The 26855-nt window shown below is 37.8% G+C and overlaps 1 pseudogene across 1 annotated transcript in view; it reads right to left on the bottom strand.

Annotated features, from left to right (window-relative positions):
* Positions 1-26820, bottom strand: part of LOC109053860 — a 111674-nt pseudogene extending 84854 nt beyond the window's left edge. Inside the window, exons 1-2 of the transcript XR_006155587.1 lie at positions 26562-26820; positions 25678-25709 (exon numbers count right to left, since the gene is read on the bottom strand). The product of XR_006155587.1 is annotated as a protein kinase C alpha type-like (transcript). The remainder of the gene's footprint in view (positions 1-25677; positions 25710-26561) is intronic.
* Between the last annotated feature and the right edge of the window lie 35 nt (positions 26821-26855).

Here is a 26855-nt window from a genome sequence, read left to right as displayed (position 1 = left end):
TACTTTATGATTATTAATTGCCAGCAAGGTGGCAGGCATGAAGAGACAGAGAGGATTTTTCATAGGGAGTGTATTCTTCCTCTTACATAAGATGCCTACGCCTTGCTATTCCTCATCGCTCTGCCCTATTGAATACCCACCAGGTGGCACAACGCACTACATCATTTTGTGTCTGCACCACCCATTCACCCCAACCCCAACCCAGAGGCCTTCTTTGAGATTAGCTGCAAAAATCATTCTTAACATATTCAGATGATGGCTGCTAGGACAGAGGATCAGTCTTATGCAGAGGTCACACTTAATACACACTGAAGCTTTATTGAAGAGCACTAACACACACTGTCAGATTACAGCTATACACACACACACCCCACCACAGGAGATGGCAGTTTCATACTTCCACAGCATAAATGTTTTAGCACAGATATTAGCAGTCACTAGTTATTGGTATAAGTTTTGGGGTTTGTTTAAATCATTAATCCTAACTATCAGCAACAATAAGACTGATGAATCCTTTAGCAGTCATCACTAATAACAACCACATATGCTGATCTTAAGGGAGACAAACTGATTGATAAACGAAGGCCAACAGTTTGTGTTTGTATGGGTGTGTGGGAGAGAGTGGTTAGAAAGATAAAAAGTATCTGTTCTTGTCACTAAATCTGTTCACTGGATATCCTTTAGCATGAGCCCACATTTATTGTTCTTAGCATGCTTTTAGGAAGACAGCAGCATGCTGGCTGTCTGCAGACTCAATTGAGGATTTGGGCTCCCAATCCAGTGTTATATCCCTCTTAGTTCCTGTCAGAAGAGAAATGTAAATAAAAGAAAAGAAAAAAAGCTTTCCTATTCTTCCTTTTTTCCCCTCTCTTGTCAAAAGAAGAATCACAAATTCCCAAATGTCCATGAGTGATACAGAACATTTTAGAGCTTACAGTTCTCTGGAATACTTGATGCTGATTGGCTGAACTTTTTTTTTTTTAAAATGGCCACAAAACTGTACATGGATTAGGCTAATACATTAACAAGGTACTAGGGTTGTGCTGATAGCAGATGTCTCTGTCGATAGTCAAGACGATATTAGGCTCATTCTCGTATTAATGTATTAAATTATAATAATAATAATTATTATTATTATTTTTATTAGGCGGCCTATTATTATTCGGCAAACTGCCCAGCTATCTCACTTCAGCACTGCATTTCATGCGCGCAAATGAGGATTAGAGCCTGTAGCCGGTGAAGAAGTCTCCATCCACAAACAGACGTACATCGTCTGCTGATATAAGGTATTTCATTGCACTTTAACAAGTAATCTGAATGGCCTAGATATGTGCAATATTTTAAATGACCCCTCACTAACTGAGTTTAATGCCACAGCTATGTTAGAATGCATCTCATTCTTATTTCTGTGGCGGTATGACTGATGCATCAGTTCAATTGAACTTTTCTCCAAATAGGATATGAACTTACCTGTTTTAAATACTTTATATTTAACATGTTCGTTTATGTCCAATAGTTAGTGTTAAACTGTTGGTCTTTAAATGAAACTATTGATTTTCACCATTGACTGATTTTGCAGAACATTTAGACTGATGTGCAGATGCAGCAAATTTGTCACAGGACGCGCGATATGACAGTTGTGTCCGACTATATATGAACTAGCTGTTTTAAATACAGTATTTATAGGCTATATTTAACATTAGTTAATCAGTATGTTTCAAAGTATATTTTTTGGTAATTCCATAGGCTCACTCTCGCGGATCTGCACTGTTTAAAACACCAAATAGTTATGCTATAACAAGTACAAAGAGTCTCTCTCTTGCTCCACCCATGCACGATAATATTTTGTATTATCGATCTCACGGGCTGACGATATGACGATTTGAAAAATGACCATATCGCCCAACACTACAAGGTACACCTGCTCATTCAAAAACCCATTTGTGCTCAATTTGATCACTGTACAATAAATATCACTGACTATGTGAGGCCTACAGTGGCCGAGAGAGCTCAATGTGAAGTGAAGTGGATATGTGAAGAGAAGTGCACTGCAAGTCTGCAACTGAAGAAAACACATGCAAACAGAAAAAAACACCCGCAAATTAAGCAAACACCTTCATCAGTTTGAGAACACATATTCTGCAAAAACTCACAATGCAACCAAATACAGAAACATACTGCAAATACTCACAAAGCAACCGATTACAGGAGTACGCTCTAAATACTCAATGCGCAACAAAATACAGCAACCAGGTACAAATACTCACAAAACAACCAATTAAAGGAACATGCTCCAAATACTCACAGTGCAACAAAATACAGAAACACACTGCAAATACTCACAAAACAACTGATTACAGGAATACGCTCCAAATACTCACATCGCAACAAAATACAGAAACACACTGCAAATACTCACAAAACAACTAATTACAGGAATACACTCCAAATACTCACATCGCAACAAAATACAGAAACACACTGCAAATACTCACAAAACAACCAATTACAGGAATACGCTCCAAATACTCACATCGCAACAAAATACAGAAACACACTGCAAATACTCACAAAACAACCAATTACAGGAATACGCTCCAAATACTCACATCGCAATAAAATACAGAAACACACTGCAAATACTCACAAAACAACTAATTACAGGAATACACTCCAAATACTCACAGTGCAACAAAATACAGAAACACACTGCAAATACTCACAAAACAACTGATTACAGGAATACACTCCAAATACTCACAGTGCAACAAAATACAGAAACACACTGCAAATACTCACAAAACAACTGATTACAGGAATACGCTCCAAATACTCACATCGCAACAAAATACAGAAACACACTGCAAATACTCACAAAACAACCAATTACAGGAATACGCTCCAAATACTCACATCGCAACAAAATACAGAAACACACTGCAAATACTCACAAAACAACCAATTACAGGAATACGCTCCAAATACTCACATCGCAATAAAATACAGAAACGCACTGCAAATACTCACAAAACAACCAATTACAGGAATACGCTCCAAATACTCACAGCACAGCAAAATACAGAAAGCAGCTGCAAAAACACAACAAAATAGAGAAATGCTGCAAATATTCACAACACAACCAAACACAGAAATGCGCTACAAAAAACTCACTGCAGCGGAATACAGCATACAGTTTCTGCAGTATTTGCAGCACGTGTTGACAGTCTGATTAAGATGTTTACATGTGCATGTGTTTTTTTATTTGCATGTGTTTTCTTCAGTTGCAGTGGATTGCGCTCTCTCACCCACTGTAGAGGCCTCACTACTACGGCAGCAAATAAGGTCTGTCCTGTGTGATGAACAGTCATCTTGTGATACTATGACAGGAAGTTGTTAGGAAGACAGAAGCTGGAGAGGTTATACAGAAATGCAAAATGGCAGTGCTTTGCAGAATCTTGCAATTTTGACGTCTAGTGCAACAAAATGGCAAAACACAACCCAGCCAATGATAGGATCAAGCTGCCCAAATACAGTGGATCAAGAACACAGATGTCACACAAAAGATCAAGATACAAAAGATCAAGGAGATGCACTGACATTGTTTTCTAAATACAAGTTTTTGTTACATTAATGATTAATCAATGAAATGATCATTTATTTTAATGACATTCAATTATAAATACACACACACACACACACGCACATATATATATATATATATATATATATATATATATATATATATAGTTTAAGAAGCATTATTAAGAATCAGTAATGTTCATTATTTTATGCCATGGTTTTACAGCATAAGTGTGCTTTGACCGGCAGGAAAAAAATCCTTACTGTTGAGCCCTGAGTATATATGCATTCATAATCTTTGGCACTCTACAGATTCTGGCTTATTAGAAGATTGGTTACTACACCACTTCTGTAAATGGCCCACATTAAGTCAAGCCAGGAGTCTGCTAAAAGCCATGTGACAAATCTGAAATCTTCCGGAAGAAATTTTGTGCTTTGGACTGACAGCAAATTGCTATTTTGGCACACACACAATTCAGCCTAACTGCATGCTGCACCTTCTACAACTAGCAGTCAGCTAAGATTTTCCATCTACAGATCTTAAAGAACTTTTAACTTAATATGTTTGTTAAAATGTAATTTGATAAAGATGAATATTCTGTATATGAATCAGGTAAAAATGCAGTTTAAAATCTCTAAGTGTCAGAGCTAAGAAGCTACAAAGCTACTAAGAAAAAAATCACACAGAGTGACACTGCAGCATTCATCTCCAGCAAGGAGATTCACTACAATCCCTTTTCTAGCTCTCTAGCTCAGAGCCCTGATGGAACTCCTGAGGCTTCAATTGGAGCAAAGATGAACAGTGCTGCCACACTTCTTCAACCTGATTTTACCACACCAGGGGTGTAACACCTTTACATCTGACCCACTTACAGACAAACCACCAAAGACCACCCGAAGAACTCCCACACATCTCCCATTTCCTCTGCAATGAAATACTGCAGGGGGACTTACATGACCATCATACAGAATCAGCAAATCTCTGTTGCTAAATTCATTTCATGCTCCTCTATTGGCTGATTCTCCTTAGCATGGTCAAATTGACAGATTTCACCAAATAAAGCTGTCAAACTCCATGAATACAGCAGGGCAACATATACAAGGAGTATTACCTCTTTCACATGTTCATCATAAGGACAACTCAAACACAAGGTGAGACGTAACCAGCCAACTACTACTACAACAGCAGATGGGATCTGTCCTGTGTGATTTTTTTTTTTTAATTTTTTTTTTTAATTTTTTTTATAATAAATAAAAATAAAACAAGAAGATAGAATAGGGGAAAAAATAGAGAATGCAAGTTTTAGAGGCTTTTTTTAAGAAAACAAGTAGCAAGAACAGAAATAAAATAAGAATAAATGTTTTTTGAACATTTCACTTTGAAAGTGTTGCAAAACATGCAAGACTAAATGTATTATCAAAAGCGGGTACAATTTTTATCCAGAGCAGATGAACATGGATGTGGCAACATTTTATCACATTAGTTGTTGTATGTTTCATGACAGTTTAGAAATGAAATGTCCACTGAGTAGCGCTTAAAGGTTAACACTCTATGGCATTTGAAAATAAAAGTACACCCTACAATAAACCGATATGATAGTGTTAACAGAAGCAAACACATTAAAACACATTTGCTTAAGCAAACATGCCATTTTAGCTTGCTTCTACAATATTTTTTGTTATCCTAATTTGTGATTTACGGGACCCGAACACTCTGCATATTAAAGAGGTCATATGACGTTGCTCATCGTTCTAAAAAGTGAGGTGTGCTCTGATTGGCCAGCTGTCCAGTGCGTTGTGATTTTCCAAATGCCTCAAGCGTGTAACGGAAATGTTACGCCCCTTACCATACTGTGAGCCCGTGTCCCGGCGCAACAATAAAACCCATTATAAATGAGGCATTTGTTGCATCCAGGGGGGACATAATTATTGACTATAATGACTTATATTGTCCTTTTAAATGTTTCGTTGCGTATTATGTCACGTAAACATAAAACCATGTCTGCATTTTGTGATCGGAGAAACAACAAACAACAAGCGCTACTCTACACTGCTCAAAACTCACGTTTGAATCATCTGTGGCAAATTCTTTAAATATGAAAACGTACTTACAGGCTGTGAGTCAGAACAGCCAGACTGTCCTTGCAAAGTTGGAATTACCCCTCTTGAAAACAGACACCGGCATTTAGGCTACTCTTCCAGGAAACAGCCCTCATCCTTCGTAAAATGCGCTGCACACATCTGAATATTTGGGTTGAACTGTTCTGGAACAATGTTGTAAATACAATTTAACCACTGATTTCTAGCCGTGCCCTCTTTTGGAAGGCCAAACAAAGTAGTTTCGCTTTCACAATGAAACACACAGCAACTCCACAATAAAAGTTACACCTTTTTTCTTTGTGTGAACATTTGGGTGGCGTTATGCCATAAATATTCCCACATTGTGATGTAGACATGCGGGGGTGTGTTAGAACAAGCTGTTTTAGGGGGTGACTCTTAACCTTTCTAAAGAATATCTCTTTGGATTTGAGACTTTAGTCTTTGCAACTTTACAGATCTTCTTTATGCAGACATCAAAATATATTAGTTTACAAATCATGTAATCATAATCTGTGTGAAAAGGAATAAAAGCTGTTAGTAATTAGTTTTACTGCCATTAGTGATCAATTCATCTGGAAACAGGTTCCAGGATCCCCACGATCTTACATAGGACAAGCAGTTTGTAAAATGTATGGAATACAATTATTAAACATTTATTAAATGTCAATCATTTTGTAAGAAGCAACGACTGCTGTCTGTAAGGTCTTTCAGTCATCCAGGTCAGAGTCAGAAAAGCACACTAAAGTACTGTAATTAGACCGCTTTCTCCATACATTTATGAAGACATTTAACCTCATCATGCACTGTGACATCATGGCAGTTGCGATGGCTGTGGGAACTGCCTCACTTGTTATTAAACTCCGCTTGACAACGATCATCCATATGCAGAGTTTTTTCAATGGGCCATTATAGTTGAGTTTGTTTAGTTAAGTGAATCAGAGATGTGACACACACAGGTCAACTAGCACTTTCTATGAACCATGAGTGTGAGTGCTGTGAGAGGAACTCTGCAGCATAATAGAGCTTGAGTTATCCAGACACATTAACCCTATTTACCATACACACGCTATTAGAGATGCTGTCCTACACCTGCCGTACAACACAGAAACACTATATTACACATTCAGTCACTCTCGCCTCTCCTACACAAAAATAGCAACCGACAAGGCAAAAAACAATGTGTGATAATACTGCCCTGCCAACACTCAAGGCTGACTGGAACTGGTCCTCATGGCCAGAAAACAGCCGTTAGCCTAGCATGATGGGTGGACAGTGGTAGGAGAGAACAGGCAGAGTGGCCAAAGTCCCTTTGGGGTCAGAGCAGTTTCTCAAGGCTTCACATCTAACTATGTAGCATTAGAGAAAGGTATGAAATGTGCACACTTGTTAGGACAGAGACATCTGTGTTCAATCTTTTCTCAACATGTGCTTAAAGTATATCAGCTACTTTACAATGGCTTTAAATATGGCTCATCCAATCAGAATTCACAGTTTAATCTGTCTTATAATAACGCCTGTTACATAACGCAAAGCTGTGTGCATACAGTATGTCAGACTTATTCATATGCCAGACTTATTCATTTGTATTATTCACTTATTCTTTTATTTTTCATCAAATATTGTGTTTGTAGGGTGAGTTCTTAAAACACAGAACCACAACATCTAGTCATAGAAATGAAATTCCTTGTATAAAGTGCATGCCATGGAATTTGCCAAAATTTGGATGGCTAAATCAAAAGTAAAGCTTTACACTTCAAATCAAAGTATGGTACAGTAGAAGATACTTCTCAAAATAATAATAATAATACAGTTTAATAAAACAATATTTTAAGGAATATAACACAATTTCACAATTTAATTTGTCACCTATGTTTTTAGTTTATTTAAACCTGTTGTTCAGCACTTTGTTTAACAGAAACTGAAAAGATTTGTTCAAATTTCATATGATTACATTTTAAAAGAGTAATTAAATAGGTCAAGTTTTATGGATTAATTTGATTACCACTGTTTTTGATAACACATTTGTATTAAATCATAAAATTAAAAATCCAGAAAAATGAAACCAGATATCTATCTGTCAGGGTTCTGTCACTTGAGTCCGGTTTATTCTTGTTTCGGTGACACTAGTGTATCGTCTAGTCTTTGTGCGAGTGTGCACTTCAGAGTTCGCTCGGGCCGTGCACGCTCTCGTCTGCATGAGGTGTTGTGTTGTATGTGCGGAGTGTGTTTTTTTTGGATCAGGACTCTCTCAGACCGGTTTCGGTTCAGTGTTGGGTTTGAATGTTTTCTCTTTGGTTATGAGCACACAAGGTTGAGTGTTCACTGAGGATTCTCATTGGCCGCATGTTCTTGTGTTAACATGTCTTGTGTAAACACATGGCTTGTTGTTGTGTTTATTTCTACATGCCATGAGTTCCTACATCTATTATCTTAACTGCTCTCCCTCATTACCCTCCTAATTTCCCTCCCTATTTATTCTCCCTGTGTCCTTTTTCCTGTGCCAGATTGTCATTTAATGTTCCCACGGTCCTGTTGGTTTCCAGTTGTGTCTTGCCCTGCTGTGCCCAAATGTTTTCATGGTAGTTTTTTTTTTTTTTTTTCAAATTATAATAACTGTTGAGCTCTGTGTCTGAGTCTTTGTCTCATGCCCACACAAATCCTGACATCGCTCTGTCTGTGATATGAGATTTTGGTCGAACCTTTCCTAAGTGGGATACGTGATACAGTGATACAGAGCTGAGCAGGTTGGTCTGTATGTGTGTGTCTGGTCTGGGGCTGGATCCACCTCTGGCTCGGCTAATTGGTGTCTGAACCCAACGCCCATAGATATGCTGCTAATAAGACATGTTTCCTCTGCTGTCACAGACACACCCAGGGCTTCTCACAATGCAACACAATCTGTGTCTTGAGATAGAGCTACACTTTTTTTCCTGCTTTTTATTCTCATTTAAGCATGCTACAATTTGCACTCCTACTCATACAGTTGGTGCAGATTTTATTTGTCTTTTCTGGTTGTATTGTTTGTCTGTGTGTGATCTATCTGTCCTTTTATCCACCCATTCTTCCTCTCTTGCAAATTGCAATCTCAAATTTTCCTATTTTCTGCCTCCTTTTTTATTTTCATTTTTATAGTTTCAGATTAGCTCTTCACACTGAACATTATAATTATGGGCTTAATATAATAACTGGCCACAGACCAGAGAGAAATCCCCATGACACATTTGTTAGTATTACAGGAGTCTCCTGTAATATAATATATTATGAGCGGCTGAAGCAGTCCATATGGTGCCGCCCACACATTGCAGGGTCTCACGGCAGCACCCGGTGCTCTAATTGGTATTTGCGGAGGCCGAATGGAGGCCCATTTGTTGTGCTGTCCTATTAACCGAGCCGAGAACAGCCGGCGTGAACAAGCTGGGAGGAGAGCTGGGGCAAACCTACACCAGATGATGGATAGACTTCTATTTCTGCATGGAGGAAACCAAACATTCCTTCAACCCAATATCAAAGTGCAGGGAATTTGAATTTCACGTAATAAACACACAGAGGAAATAATCACACAGATAAAGAACAGATTAAACATTAACATGGCTGTGTGTTCGGAATGAATCAGCTCAGTGAGTGAAACAGTAGGCAACTCTTCTATATGACAGAAAGTATATTTTTTGTGACCAAAATATATTTTAAATATATACCAAATATATGTTGTAAGCTGTGAAGCTCAATGAAATATATTTTCGAAATAGAAAATATTTTTAGTTTCAACCCTAATATACCCTAATATATTTTAGTGGCAAGAAAATACTTTCTTGCCACTAAAATATATAGTATAGTTTTTAAATATATATATAAAATCTATACTATATTTATATACTATACTATATATTAAAATCTATACTATATTAAATGGCCAAAAATAAATTGATAGAAAAATAAAAGCAAATATATGTGAAGCATATTTTAGCAAATATATTTTTGGGACATTTTGATATACAGTATATATATATATATATTTTTTAATTCATTCATTTTATTTTACTTTGTTTATTTTATTTTTATTTTTTTGCTGTATGTGCTTAAAGTCATATGCTACTGTATATGAACTCCTGACTAACTGCACTGTTGACAATTAACAAGAATTGTTAATTTGAATTTGGAACTAAAATTTAATTTCTCACGATTCCCATGTGTGTGTGTGTTTACATGAAGGCATTGGACTATTAACTGATTATTATGCTGCTTTTAAACAACGAAGAAAGCCAAAACATCGAGATCTAAACACGCTTTGGTCTGGAAGCACACAATGTGCCCATTTCCCGCTGATGAATTCTTCTGCACGCATGCGATGGCAGAGGAAGAGGCATATGGACGGCACTCTCTCAGAACATTGTGTTTATCTGAGCTGTGGGAGAGTGAATTTAATTAAAGGAGGACTGTGGGAAGAGCGGGTGGACACATGTGAAGCCACATAAACAACAGCAAAGCCCCACCTAATGTAACGATAAGCATCTGAAGATCTCATTCCAAGAAAGAGAAGAGAAAAGAAAAAAGAAAAGATCCAGAGAATGTTTTCAGTATGCGAGAATATAGCAGAGGGCAGTATCACAACTGCTAAAACATTAGTGTCTGACTTTAAAACATATCCTGCATGAACCTGTGGCAGTGTTTGCTAGATGTTTGCTCCAGAGGTTTGTCTAAACACTGTAGCTCTGTTATGAAAACATATTAATTCATTTTCCTGCCTACTTTCACCATAAGCATCTACTGTATCTTCCCAGGGAATCTCCTTACCAACATGGAATCACACAGCCACACACTCTTCATAGGCAAAAACCCCAAAAACCATTCAGCCCAGCTTAATAACGAAGGCTACATGAGATGCTTCCAGATTTAGGTCAAAACAATCCTATAAATCAGAATAATACTGCTGTAATGTTGCCTTCTAGAGCTTTTAAAAGCAGCCTATGATGTCTCAAGATATACAGAAAATTGTAAGTATAAGAGTATAGTCTAGATGTAAGTGAGATCACTTCATTTTTATTGTGTGATTTATTCCAGAGGTATTCTGAGTGGGAAAAAAATGCAGATGGACTCCAGATGGTATTCAATATGAACACAAGCCACAAAACTGCACTTCAGACTAGATGTGCTAGCTATCATACTAGTCTTACAAGTTAATCATACTTTTTATTTTTTTTTAAGACTTGCCATATTTTTTTTTTTAATTCAGTTGCATTAAATTTTAGATTAGTCTTAGTTGAATCCAAAAATAAGACTGAAAGTTTATGCAACTGGCATAAGTTTATTCAACTGGCTCCACAAGTGCTAATAAAAGCCAGCTATCATATCTAGCAGTGAGACCACTCTGTGTGTTCAGATTTCACATCAGTCATTAAGCACCAGACTCTTGCTCTAATCTAACTGACAGATTTGCAGCTGGATAAAGACATGTTGGGATTCCCATCCACTCCATTAAGAAAGCTTAAGGACTCAGAGCCGCTCAGTTAACATGTCCAAACCGTATAAAATATTCCTCTGAGCAGCTCACAACATCCTGTCCAACCTTCAGCCGGCCACAACATTTACAATGTCTCTGAATTAGTCATGACATGGCAAGTTTCCACATGAATCTTTTTATCTTTTTTGGTCATTGCTGAAAGTGAAATACAAAGAACAACAAAATCACAGCAAGTAGTTATCATTCCTAGTAAGGTCTGTAAAACAGGGGCCAATGTTAATATGAAGGAATTCTCCATATAGATTTTTCACAGGAATTTTACCCGTATTTTGAATTATTCATTGTATATTATTGTGTTTTAGGGTTGAAGGAAATGTCAGCAAGCTATCAGTACCATTACATTTTCTGTTCTCCAACAGATATTCTTTTACAGTGTATTTTAGTTTGGCATTAGTTTTGCGATTTCTGTTTACTTGAATTGCACATGCATATGTTGCATATGACTCACTTGACATCTGACTACACAAGGCCACACTTCAGTTAAGCCAACTGCATTCAAATCTGCCTTCGTTCCAATATGAAACTCTCATATTTCATAATCCAATCAACAACTAACAGATAAAATCAAGTCCTGTCCAATGCTTTTTTCTTGTTTGATAGCTGACTTACTTGGAAATGTTACACTAAATGATAGCAAAGTTTGTCACAGATTTCAGTTTCATGCCAACTTTTATGCCGCAGATACTGTACCTGGTCTAACATGTTATATAGGGAGCTTGGACCTGACCATGAAAAAAAAAAAAGAGTTTTTGTGTTCCATAGCATGTTTGTGAGCAATGAAGGGAGGGGTGTGTTTCTTTTCGATAGAGGTGTGTTTGTTTGAGTGTTAATTTCAAATATCACTTAATGTACCTTTAATTGAGAAATACCTGACAGCTATATTTCATGCATTTCATATATTGACAGTTACCGATTCTTTTAAAATAAAAGAGTGTTCTGTACCATAGTTAGTGGTATCAATGTTTTTATCAAGTATCATGAAATTTTACTGGTATTTTGGTATCAACTAATAAAATGCTGGTATTGTGATAGAACAGAAACTCAGATTGACAGAAGACATGGCATTCAGATTTGTGTGAATGGAAATGGAAGTTGCATATATGCATGTATAGCAGATTGATTGTATCATTGTTGTCTGCTTTCACAGGACACAGGGAGGCTGTAGGGAAGCTCACAGCTGGAGGGGAGAAGTGCGTTCAATTAGTATGTTCACACTGCCAGATCCCAGCCTTGGATCAACTGTCTCCCTGCAGAGGTGAGGACACACAGGACATGTGACAGCATAGGTGGTAATACAACATGATGATGTGTTTAGGTGTATGTATGATAATAACTGAGACACTCCCGCACAGATGATGACTGCATTGCTTCAGTGCTGTAGAGTGTGTCTTATTACTGCATCATAATACACACATTCACACTAAATACACACACGTCACATTCTCTGCTCAACAGTGTGTGCAGTCTTTCATGCATTCTCTGGTAATGCAGTTGCACAAATTCTCTGGCGATGCATTTACAGATGCACTCCCTGATGATGCATTCACACATGCACTGTCTGGAAGCAAATCTGAACGTTTGTGCACTCAAAATCACATAATTTATAAGGATAATTGGGTGCACGTCTGACTACTTGAAATTTGCTCAATTTCCAAGCAAACATTATTCATATGATAATTTAATAAACTCGAATTTATTATGTGCTAATAAAAATTAAAAAAGCTGAAAGAAATATAGGTTTTATGCTTCCTTTCCAAATATAAAGTATAACTTTTTCTGATGCATAAAAGGCCAGTGTGTTTGTGTGTGTGGAATAAGAACAGCATTGCGATTCTTACTTTAGAGCCTCATTAATCACCCTGTCAGGGTACTTTGGGCCAGTATGAGCTTCAGCATGAGAAAGAAGCATATGCAGAATCATATATATATATATTGCTAAAACTCAAATGTTAAATAACCATGTGGCAATGCCTAAGGTTGGATAATCCAGTGTATTAAATGCTAGATACATTTGATGATTATTTGTACACTCAAGTGAAAACAAAAATGTCTTGGGCAAAAAAATAAATAAATAGAAGACTGTTATATTATCTTGATGAGAAAAGAATGTGTTCAGTAAGAAGGACTATATAAAGGATAATAATATTGTAATGTTATAAATAAGAATGTGACTCAGAGTTCTGGTTCGTGTTGTTTTATACTCTATTTCCATTAGCAGACAGTAATGCCTTTAGCAAAGGTCACATCTTGACATCAGCATCATTACCAGCTCTGAGCTGATAGATGACCGTGTTGACAGTGTGTGTGTGTGTGTGTGTGTGTGCATTTCTCACAGCTCTGCCTAAATGAATCCGCAGAACAGGCACTAATTAGCCCGCCTCTCTGAAGCTGCTTGTTAGCTGAGCCCTTGTCTTCAACCTTAAAATGATTATGTTGAGAAGACTGTATTCCTGACAGTCATAAAACCTGTGGCACAGTCATATTATGATGGCCATTTGTGCAAGCCTCGGCAAAGAGGAACTAACAACAAAGTGATTCAGATGATACAGGTACTGTTTCCTCAGAACAGATTCAAAAAATAAATTGTTTGAAACTTGTATTGCTAGCACTTCTCAGTTATTGCCTTCTTAAGATGAATCAGTTGTTGTATTCCTAGTTCGTAGGTCACGTTGGATAAAAGTGTCTGCTAAATCAATAAATGTTAATGGTATTTGTGTATGTATATCTATTTACAGAATGGAGACATTCTATCAATGTAAGTATAGCTAATAGCAAATTTATACAAACCAGCGTTTGAATGGAGTGTGTAGGTTAAGAGGTTTGGGCGTAATTCTGAATGTGTAGTATTTAAGATTACAGGCTGAAAACAAATCAATAGAGTCTTGCAAACACTGTTAAAAACGTTTGCTGTGACTCAGGGCAGCTGGACATGCCGGCCTGTGCGGGGGAGCGCTGTGACATCACCAGCGTTTCCCCTCATCGCAGCCATCGCTCTGACTCCAACACGCGCCCAGATGAGCCGTTACCCAGGCAACAGAGAGCTTCATTCGTGTGACGAGCTGTTGGTGCTCTGGAAGAGGCATGAGTCGCATTACACATAATTACAGCTAACGGAGCGAGCCATTACTCTCACTGTAATTAATGTCATTTGGTGTCACTCAGAGGACTTGGCTTGAATTAGCAGTTTCTTTTTAGATGAACAATGCAAATGAAAAACAACGACTGGCTCAGACTGACTGAAGAATTATCTGACAGAAGATCAAACTTTTTTTGTTATAGCCTCAATTGATTTAGGAGAGAAATAGGTATGAAAATGTTTGGCTTTGCAGGACTAAACCAATGGTGTGCTTGACACAAAACCAGCAACTTCATTACTTAATGCACTTAACCAGCGAAGTTTATAACCCTTGTTTTGGTGCGATAATTGCGTTTTAGGTGAGTAGGCGGTACTCTTATCCAGGACACATCAGAATGCATTAGCAAGACACAAAATACATGTTTTACCACCTTCAAATGTGGTTTGATATTCAGTGTTTCATCATAAAACACTTTATTTTGCACTGGCCACTTTTGATTAAGTCACCCAAAACACATTATGAAATAAAACCCAAACAAACTGAACATGAGGACAGGCAGGCCAGCAATTTAAATAGAAGGAAAGGATGGCAACTATAAATGAGCAGAAGATTGCTGTCCAAAACCCTGTAGAATTAGCCCAACATTCAAATCCAAATTCTGTAGCTTAGAACAAAACAAAACAAGAAGCTCGAGAACACCCAACTCACAATTCGTTTTTGGGGGCCTGTGATGGACAAGCTACTTTGAGGCCTGGTTGAATCTCAGAAGCTTCTAAGAGCAAGACTAAACAACAATCACAAGCTTTCAGAAATGCCTTTTATCCAGAGAATCTATGGTTGATATCTCTCTGCAGTCCGATAATACAAGTCAACTTCAAATCACTAAAAAAAAAAAAAATGTTAAAATGAACATAACTGTGGCTATTTTAGACACTGATCCACACGGCTGAGAATGATATTAATACTGTCATTTACAGTAAGTGATTCTCCTAGCAGGAAGCGCAGTGCCAAATTATTCTACATTACAGGAGCACAGAAAACCCTTCTATTAGCTACAAGTAATAACAGAGCAAACTATCTTAAGAGTTCGACTTCTGAGAAGGAGCGCAGGCTGTTGTGTAACGTGTTTATTGTTTCAAGTTCTCATCACAGCTCGTGTTCGCCGCCCCCTCACTTCTGCCGGCTGATTGGTTAATGAGCTCAGCTGTACTCTGAGATGAGGTGAAGTGCTCCCCTCCTACACTACAATTCGGGACTCAACACAGCAACAACTCTGTCACCATTCATCAAGATGCCAATATAATGTATTAACATACAGTGGGTATGGAAAAGAATCACCTCCCTTTAAAATAATCACATTTTATTGCTTTGCAGCCTGAAATGAAGACAACGTTTTTGTTTTATCCAGCTGTATTTACTCAGTGCAACTTATAACATCCAAGTGAAATATATAGCACCAATGTGTCAGAAAAAAAATTAAAATCTAATTACGCCAAAGCTCAACATCTATCATATGGTGCTCTGGAGTGTTCAGTCATCATGTTCATGAAACAAGCTTTCAGATTTAGGCCTGCTCTCGTAACTAGTCTAAAATCGCTGTAAGGTGTCGGCCACGTCTTCAAAATCCTTCCCACAAGCCTCGTCTGCTGTAGCACATAGCATTTGGGATATCTGACAGAGGGATGTGGTAATGGAGGGTACGGCTCTGAGAGACATCAAAGCAAACAGGAAGTGCAGCAGAGCGGTGCAAGGGCTCTTAATTTGGCAGAGGCCTCTGAAGATAGACGTTCAAATGAAAGCCATTAGCATACTGCTGAAGAGAGACATCTGGAACAAGCAGACACATAAACACTTCAGCTGCACTAAAACACATTCACTTCAAATGAAACAAACAGCTCAGATGCACGTATTTGCTGTACACTGAATAGTTTCAACTGCTGCTTCATTCAATGAAAAACAGGATTTTCTTGCCTTTTTTCACTGCCGCTGATAAGGTTTGGGGTTAGTTAGATTTTTTTTTTTTTTTTTAAAGGACTCACCAAGGCTGCATTTGTTTGATTAAAAATACAGCAAAAACAGTAATAACTGTTTTCTATTTCAATATATGTTAACATTTATTAGTAATTAATTCTCGTGATGGCAAAGCTGAAGTGTCAACATTATTACTCCAGTCTTCAGTGTCACACGATCCTTCAGAAATCATCCTAATATGCAGATTTGCTGCTTAAGAAACATTTCTGATCACGAAAGCTGAAAACAGTTGTGATGCTTAATGTTTTTGTTGAGAGATACATTTTTTTTCCAGGATTTTTTGATGAATAGAAAGTACTTGAAATCGACTTGCAAGTCTGTTTAATTATTTTGCCTTTTAAATGTCTGGCATGTAAAAATACTAATTCTGAACAAACAAATAAAACACACACACACACACACACACACACACACACACACACACACACACACAAAACAGCTCCCATCATCTCAATAAGTCACATGATTTGATTTGAAATATTTACCACTTAATAATTTATTGCTAATGGTTATGGATTTTCACTAACCCTAACTATTAACAATAGTCATTAACAGTAGTCATGGCAACGGTGAACTTAACAAACACAAATGAAAAAGAACAGCTGGTATGAGTCACTCTCAGGGATGTACTGTAAATGAGGGCATGAATTGTTTCATGTGTCTGACATTTGGGCACAATTGCTCTTATCCATTTCTAATCCCATTTTGTTTTAACAGTTGTTCGAAAGGCCAACAAAAACAGAGATAGTGAGGGAAATCTTCCAGACCCTTTACCGTGCCACTAAAAGCCCGCTCGCGTTCTGCTACTGCTCACTCTGTGACGAAAACATCCACTTCTGTTTTCCAGCGCTCTCGCCCGTCAACTCAAACCACAGCTGTCAGACTGTTTACATCCCCCCTGCCAGCGGCTCACACAAGCTCGCCCTTCAGTCACAGCGCCGCTCTCTTCATTTCTGGACATGGCAAGACTTCTCAGATAAAGTGGCACCTGACTTCAAAGGCCGGAAGGAGACAATGAAGAGACGGGCAGAATATCTGCATTAGCCAGCTAATTTATTCTGTGTCAGTGCTGAAGAGGGCAGACACACAGCTATGCTGTTAACAGAGCGCGGTTAGAGTGCAGTAGTGATGACAGACCCTTGAAGAAGAGAAACCCAGACAAAACAGAGCCAAATTTGGACAGAGAACGATGAGAAGGTTGCGTGCTCTCAAACGGCCTCTTCTCTTCACAACTCATTTTTCTGTGATTTGATGTATTCAGTGAGAAAAGAAAGCAGGACTTGATTTTGTCTATTTGGAATTTTAAAAAAAGTTATTTTATATGATGGGTGACTGGAGGGGAGAGGTTTAAAAAAAAGCAAACTTGGCGAAGTCAGACAAAAATGAGAAAAAAAAGTTACATTTTTCTTTAGCATAACATCCACTGAATCTTTTGCTATAATGTTTGCAGTTGTTGATTTTACCTAGATTACTTCTGGTAAGAAATGAGTCAGCCTTTTATTTAATTTAAAGGTGAATTTGCTAATATTTATGTCTCTCTCGCTCATTATGAGAATGAATTCAAGTAAATGCAGTAAAACAAATGTGTCTGTTCTTATTTATGGTCATTTGGTTCATGTGCCACAGCAGGATTAACATGTTATTGATATTTAGGCCCCATCCACACAGAGACGCGTTTCGCTGTATACGCATACATTTTGTATCATATAGGCGTTTCGTCAACATGGATCCGGCATTTTGGAAGAGTGAAACCAGGTCCCAGTGTCAATAAATTTGAAAACGCCGCCCTTAGGTTTTCATGTGGACATCGAATCCGTATATTTTCTGAAATGATGACTTCATCAGCTCACGTCTCGCCCCTAGTCAGACACCGCTATGTCACGTAACATCAGCAAAACACTGAACGATTGTCTTTTTATGAACTGACATTAACACAGATTAATAAATGTATTGTTCCATGTTTGTATACTGCACGCAAGGTTTAAGCGCATAGTCCAAGTCTTCTTCTCTGTTTTTAGTGTATCTCTGTGGCAGAATTACAGCGCCACATGTTGGTCTGGCATGTATACTATATCGTTTTGTGTCGGTTTTGTGGTTTCGTGTGGAAGCAGATATTTCTTGAGATGAGAAAAAAAAAAGATCGGATAGGGAAAGCTCTGGCTTCGTGTGGACGTAGTCTAAGTCTCGTGTGACATGAATGACAATTCAAATTGTGCAGCTTGTTGAGGAGAACGATCAGACTTTTGGTTTTCTTCTGGTGGACGTAACAAACTTATTTAGAGCCCTATCTCAAAATCTGACTCACAAAGACCTGGAATTGGGTTCTTTTCGCTTGTCAGTAAGCAACCACCCAGAACACCTTGGCATCTTGGTAGTGTGTTCAAAAGGAAATCAAATCAGTTGCTTGCAATATTCAATATTCACTTCATGTGTATGTTTGTGTGTATGTGTGTGTGTGCTTACGGCTAATACTAGCCTATGTCTCTTTGATATGGTAATGTAACAATTCAAAAAGGTGTTTAAGGTTGCACATGGGTAATTTGTTTCAATTATAGCTGCAACTTAACAAACTTTTCAAAGAAAGAGGTCATTTAAAGATGCTGGTTAGCATTTTGTAGGGCCGTTAATGTTAAGTTTTCAAACTGAAAGCTTTCTTAGAGTTTAAAGTTTTTTTCTATGGGTTTTTGTGAAGATGCAGTGAAAATGTGTTATTGCTGCAATGATACATTTGAAGGGTTACCTTGTAATGTTCTGTCAATGATAAAATACATTGGAATGTATTGGAATGATTTTTTTTACCCTTCCAGTTTTATTTAGACAATGTATTTATTACAAAAATCTCAAAATCAAAACAGTATAATTAATTAAATTACAAGAAAAGGCATTACTCCAATTAACAAGTAGCAGTAATGTTACACTTGTTATTTACAATATAACTAGTACTTAGTTTCACCTTTTGTCAAAACTTGACATGAACTTCTAGTAAAGTAAACTACTTTAGGCAAAGAGTGACTCTTAAATTTTCTTCAGACAAACATATTACAGTTAAAGCGATGATAGTATAATGCTAGTTAAACCTGACTCCACAGAGGCTAGTAAGGAAGCTTTCAGAGAAAAGAGGAAGAGAGTGAGAGAGACAGTTGGATGAACTCAAATAATCTCTCCACAGAAGAGCCCATAGGAAATTACCATTGACATTGTTATTTTCAGGAAGTACTGAGGCTAAACAGAGATTCTTATCATATTCCTAATGATCTGTAACAGAATACAGCACAGTACCCATGAGCACCGCACACTAGTAAGAGCTCTCTCTCAAGAGGTCACTGTAGGTAGAGTGAGGGTGGAGAGCAGCTGGTGTCTGTCTGAGGTCTGTCCCTGCTGAACCAAGCAGCTTAATTCAGACCAAAAAGGTTGGTGTTGTTAGATTGAGGGTGGATTGTAGGTGTGGTCTTAGAGAGGTTTGGAGCACTTGTTAATAGGTCAGGCTGGGAGACCTTTTAAAGGCAATTAAACACCAGCTAGTCTGAGGGGACATTTACACGACAATGTCTTCAGCCAAAAAACAGGAATGCGTTTTGTCTGTACATTTACACGACAACGGCATTTTGGGGACTGAAAATGCATATTTTTGAAACGGGTTTCAAAGTGCAAGTTTTTGAAAACTCCACCATTGTCGTTTCCGTGTAAACACCCAAAACGGGAATCTTTGAAAACAGTGACGTCATGTGCATACATAGTATGTGCTGGGTATGTAGACATGTCGTGGTACGTGTCGATTTTAAAGGCAAGCGCGAACAAACATACACAACAATGGTGGAGTACATGGTACTGTTGTTGCTGCTCAAGAGTTTGCTAACACTTCTTCAGCAAAGTGTGGATTTACTTCACCAATATTACAACCAACAGTGGAGACGCATCATATACAACATATAATCGTCACTTCCCTACAGGTACTGTTTACTAACAAGGTGACAGTTCCCTTTACTGGCCTGGCATACGTAATACAGCATTTTGGGACATTTTGTAAACGTGAATCATTTTTAAAACATTTTTGTGTAAACGTGAAACTTTTTAAAAATGCAAGGGAAAAACTTTTCCATTTTTGACTACACCGTTGTCGTGTTAACGTAGCCTGAGTTAGACCAGCTGAAACCAGCAAGCCAATTTATTGTAATGACATCATTCTGTGTGTTTAGTTGTGAGTCAGATGCATGTCTCTGACTATATGATACAGATGTGTCATCTACAGTAATTCATTTTAGCACATTTTAGCACTTTTGCATGCCCCTCAAAGCTAATCTAAATGGAAACACCCACATTACACATTTGACTTTAATGGTAAAGTAGTTACTAATAATGCATTACAGTACAACATAACACTAGCTACATATAATACATATAACTACTACTAGAGATATGCATGTGTACTCTTAAGTGACACAGATATTCGATAATATAAACAACGATCGGTGATAAAATGACTGTGTGAGCTGTGGGTTCTCGCTGAGTTAGAAATTCATAACAGCTCCACAAAAACAAGTCAAAACATTCGAGGAGCATTCAGCACATATGTGCATGCCTATACACAGAACACGTTCACTAACAGCACAAACACAGACACACACATTCACTCTAGAAAGAGTGCATAAAGACAGAGCGCAAATGAATGCAACAGATGGCTCCATCTTAATAAAGACTCTTTAAAGGTGCACTATGCTGGATTTTCAGTTGCTGTTTGTAAACATAAGATTCATTCAAACTTGACTCCTCCTCGTGGGTGGCTCAACACCCCCAAAAGCTCAGAAGATGAGTGATGAGGTGTTTTGCAATTCTTTTTTATATTGTGTTAATCATTCATTAATGTCATGTTTGTGTATATGTGTATATGAGAGTGAGTTAAGCCATCTACAGACTAGCTCACTAATAAACAGTAACTATGTGTAGTAATTACAATGCCTTTTAATCTGCTGAGTTACAGCTAGCAGTCAACAGGCAATAGCAACATTAGCAAATTGTTTTTCTGTTGAAACACGACAACTGGCCAAGGGCTATGACCCAGAAACATCCAGAGCACAGCAATAGAACTTTAAAATAAGAAAATACAGCCAGAGGACAATTTCTCTGTAGACACAATAATCGCAACACACTTCTTGCGGATCATTAGTAATGATTGAGAAGGAAAAAAACAATTCAAGTGCTTTTCATGAATCCAGCCACTGGTTTTGTTCAGGATACCTTGTATCTCAGTCATCTCTCAGTAGGGGTTTTGGAGCAACATGCTCAAAATGCAGGTGGGCACAGGTCTGGTGTCCCTCATCACGTGTCTCAAAGCTCTTGATTAGGTATCAGAAGCCTTTTCATTGTTACACACCATTACACATCTCCCTAATGCTTCCAAGAACATGCACTCTCTGGCCCTGCCCTCATGTTCGCTTCCCACTCCACTGCACATCAACCAGCTCCCACGGCCAACCGTCCATCAGTGAAGCCATCTGTGAGCTCACCAACAGCCCTACTGTCAGCCTGTTCAGAGCATGCCAGTTTTCTTCATGTTCTCATGCTGTCCTCACTTCTCTGGATGCAACACATTCTCCAGTTAAGAAGTAGATGCAGACAGGCAGGTTACTGCATGAACGGAGGTTACAGTCGGCTGGAGCAACACATGCTGACTGCAATGACACTTAATTAAGGACTCAGACTATGTAACCATGTGGTAGGTGCTTGGAAACAGGAAGCAGTTATGACAGGGTCACATTAGCAAAAAAACACGCTTGCCAAAAGCTCTAACACAAGGGACTTTCACCTCAATGACTGCTTGTAGGCAGACTTCCATTACGTATATGCTACGTAAGACTGATTTCATGTCTCGTTGAGTTTCAAAATGTACAATTCATGTTGCTTAAAGTCATAAATGAACTATTACATAAGTACCATATTTTCTGCAATATATGTCATGCTTTTCATCATTTGAGAAGTGCTGCAACTTATATTCCAAAGCAAGCAAAATATGTGCAAAGTGTATTCAATTGGAAAATGCTGAAAACAATGCACACAGAAATGTTGAAAATAAAGCGATTACCAAATGCATGCTACCAAATGCTACTGACTTCAATTTCCAAATGAAATGGAATACTGACTAGAGGGCAGGGTTTTATTTTATCGCACCTCTCTGGCATCTCTTTCTCTCAGCAAAATGTTTTTCGTCAGACTGTTTACGAATGGAATTTCGAATTGGATTGGAATTAATATTGTCAATTTCAATTTCGTGCAGACTTTAACTAAGGTGCACAGCAGAGATGGTGTTTGTGTGGAGCAGCATTTACTGTGAACAGAGCCGCTCCACTACTGAAAACACCAGGACACAGTGTAAATAAACACAATGCCATGTTTCACTCAGAAACACAGAGTGCATCAGACTAAATCACAGCCTCTTCCGATCTGATAATTGCACTAAAGGTGCGGGCACATTTACTGTTGCTCTGCACAATTTTGTGGCCACTTTTCTGTCATTTCAATTTGAATCTGTGTGTTCGGAAGTTTCACGTGACGGCAAAAAAGTTTGTTCATGTTCAAATTGGTCACACAAACAAAAAGCTGTTTTTTTTTTTTGTTTTTTGTTTGTTTGGTCTGAAAGTGATTTCTGTGTGAGCAGCGGACATCACTATTGATGATGGCACAGATTTTTGAGATAAACTTTATTGCTGCCCTCCTTTGTAATGTAGTTTGTTACCAGCACATTAAAGCAGCAATTCCAGTCCCTCCCAGAGTTTTTGTGTTTGCAAGAATTAATGCAAACTCAAGCAATCATCACATCATTTGGGACAGTTTGCATTCTTGTCTTATTCTAAAAAAAAAAATATTATTATTATTATTAGATATTTTTAATAATAAGCATTTTAGCTAATCAAAATGTAGAATTATAAGTCTTAAAAAAGAGAAAAAAATCAAATATGCGTTCAGTTTTCTTAACATTATAACATGCTGCAAATATCATCAGCATTTTTAGGAAAATCTAAATCATTTTGGACTGCATAAAACAGAAAAAAAAAGTCCTGTGAAACCCCAATAGGACTAAGAAATGCATGTACATCAGGATCGCATGCCTACAATGCGTTGACCAGCCATTCACTCTTATGTACTTATGTAGAGTATGTGTCTGGTTCAACACTGCAGAGGTCTTTGGAAATACATTCACTGATGTACCCACGCATCCTCAAAAACTTGACCATCTTCCATGGCAAATGTCCAGTTGACAGGAAGATACACAAACATGATGCACAAAATACCTTTGCCATCTGTGACCAACTGAAGTCTGCCAGCTCTTGTGTCATCCTGTAGTTCAGCTCAATGATTCCCAAGAGCCAAGATTAAAAGATTCCCCTTTTAACCACTGATATCATAGTTTGCATAGTTATGCCGGGTTCACACTGCACGATTTTAGCCCCAATTTTCCCTCGCTGCCTGACAGTTTTGTGGAAATCACAGAGAAATGCCTGAAACCGCAGGCAAAAGAGAAGCGCCGATGCCGTGAGATATTTGGCGATGCACAGTCCTGCAGTGTGAAATGAGTGTTTTGACTGGAAATGACATCGGCAACGACCCTACAGCCAATGAGAGAGCAAGATACAGAGCAAAGGAAAGTTCAGGGGGAGCAGTCATAATAGACCTGCAACATCAGCAAGCAACCATTCTCTCCTTCATATGCTTCTTTGTTTATGTTTTATTATTTTTACTGCAAATCATTGTACAGACAACTTGGATTGCAAGCTTTTTGTATGCTACCGTTTTTGACAGGAATAAATCCATTCTTGCGCAAAAAACACTTCTCTCACGTGATTTTACATTATTTCTCATATCAATTGTGATGCATGTTACGGCCCTGACCTGAGTGAAGTCTCAGATGAGATGCATTTAACTGTATATTAACCATCAAATATGATTTGATTTGCTGTCACATTACACAGCACTTCACTTTCAGCATGCAGAGACAAATTGCTTGATTTGTCACACCTGGTTAGGACACGGTCTAATAGTCCAGGGAACTTGTACATTTTGGCTGCTTACCTGGCATCTTTTTCTTTTGACCTACTTGGAATGGCTTTATGCCAGTTCATTTTTTAAGAAGCTACAGCTGTCTAAAGCTATGTTAGATCGAGACTCCATGCCAAAATAATTAAGATCCATCCCTGGACGCCAGATCCTGTCAGAAAATATCACTTTTGTCTGGTAACAGAACAACTATTCGGCAGAGCTGTCGATACCCAAAACCTGTTAACAGTCTTGTCTGGTACCCAAAAATACCCAAAAGAGTTTTTAACAGTCTTCTATCAGCCAAGAAGTAGACTGAGTGAAACCAGAGAAGAGCAGAAGCAGGAGACGAAGTAATGATGATAAAAAAAAATGAACAGAGTTTATTGTACAGTCTTAGTTGCGTATGTCTCAATGCTCAGACTTCATCTGAAGAACACAAATTGAACAAGTAATGTTATATCAACTGATTCACAACAACATCCCATAAACCTTGGATTTCCATAAACATTCCCTCTTATCTCTTACTTATACAGACAAAACAGTTCATTAAACCACACAATCATGAGACTGAACAATAATGAAAATGCATAAGCAAGAAAAATAATAAGAAATATTAAATATTAAAACATAATAATCATTGATATCAATGGTAAAATGATCAAATAATAAATGAGATAAACCTATAATGATTACATGGATTATAAATAAATGAAAACAAGAAAATAAAAACACAAAACAAATGTATGATTGTTCTCTTGATGTAACACACACAGTTTGCATTTAAGGATCCTTCAGGTACAAACTTTCTGCATTTCCTATATCCTTATTTGTCATCTTCGAATAATTCATCAAAGGTGTTCATTAGGGTTCAGGGCTGGGTTTTGCGCAAAAAAACAAAAACAAACAAAAAAAAAAACCTTAAATAAAAGACAGTCAAGTTCTTCAAAGGGATGTTGTAATAGAAGCACAGAATTCTGCAAAATTGTTTTCTTCAAAACTCTTTCGTATTTATCAGAAGCCACCATGGCAGAGCCAAGACTTAAAAACGCTCTGGCAAGGCCAGTACTTTACACATTATCCAGATGATGTGTTCCTATTTCATCCACAATGATGAAATAAACTGAACATGGCTGTGCTGAACGTCCTCATCTACCCTGATATAGTGTAGTAGAGTAGTAAACCCTGGTAAAGCTCTGTACATGAGCACAGGCATCAGTGATAGAATCAGTGACAGTAAACCACAACCTCTCACTACAGCGCGCGCGCTCACACACACACACACACACACACACACACACACACACACACACACAAACACAGACACTCACACACATACAGTACCTTGGCACTGGAAACCTTGTTTTCCAAATCCCCTGTGGAGTTGCATTTGAGAAAGACAGAAAGGAAAAAAAAACTGTGTTAGTGACAAAGCTGCATAATTTGATTGTTTTAAAACAACCTTTTTTTCCCCCTTTCCTAGGATTTTTCTTTCCTTTTTTTTAAATTTGCAAAATAAACTCTTTAACCTTAATGATTGTGAAAGGTTGAGTATTAAAACAGGATTTAGATATTAAAATGCCTGAAAAACACCAAACATCTGCAAATGTAGTTTCATGACGTCATGAAATGGTTTTCTGGATGTGCATTAATAGCTCATTATCATTTTCTGTAACCGACTGTCTTTAAGATTAAATTAAACATATTCAAAATTATTATTTGTTAAAAGGATTTAAATGTATTCATTATTATTATTATTATTGCAAATGTATGACAGTAATAACATGTAATCCTGTTGGAATACTATAGAATGAATGAAAACTATAAATGATAAAATTATACAAAACAAACTGTGACAAATAAAATCTATTTTGCGCCATGAAAACAAATCATCCAGTTAATTTAGTAAATATAAATGACAAATTAATTTAAATTCTACATAAATAGACAATATGCAAAATAAATAGTCCTACGACAGAACATTTTTTTTTCTAGTTCAAGCACAAACTGAAAATGCAAACACATTCTCATGCTAATGTATTCATGTATGCACCTCAATTTCCTATGAAAGGAAAAATAGTTTTTCGTGTATTACTGAGGAAGACCGTATTATTCTTGCCGCTGTAAAAGTAAGAAATGATTGACACCTGTAAAAACCAAACGCTCAAGACTGAAATTTCTCAAAGTTTCACACGTAACGCATGAGTACTGAATGCAGAGAATGTTACCAGATAAAGTCGGTGCAGTGGCTGCAGAATGTGGGCTGCTTGAAGAACCGAGCGGTGAATTTGTGGTTTTTAACTTCGTGCACGTTCTTCTGTCGCAGAGCTCCTTTCCGCGCGAATCGATTGAAAGCGGCGGAAGAGTCATTGATCTGTATCAGATGATCAGCCATCGCGCCGCTATTCCTCAGGTGTGTGTCTCCTCCGCTGCGCGACGCGTCTACTGAACGCGTTCAGCTGCGTCTCTCCTCTCACTCACACTGACGTCAACACTCTCCACTATGCCTGGCCACTCGTCAC

The sequence above is a fragment of the Cyprinus carpio genome, chromosome A3, assembly GCF_018340385.1.
Source record: "Cyprinus carpio isolate SPL01 chromosome A3, ASM1834038v1, whole genome shotgun sequence".
In the NCBI taxonomy this organism is placed as follows: Eukaryota; Metazoa; Chordata; class Actinopteri; order Cypriniformes; family Cyprinidae; genus Cyprinus; species Cyprinus carpio.
Note: the sequence above shows the minus strand (reverse complement) of the source record. Positions and strands in the feature narration are given on the sequence as shown.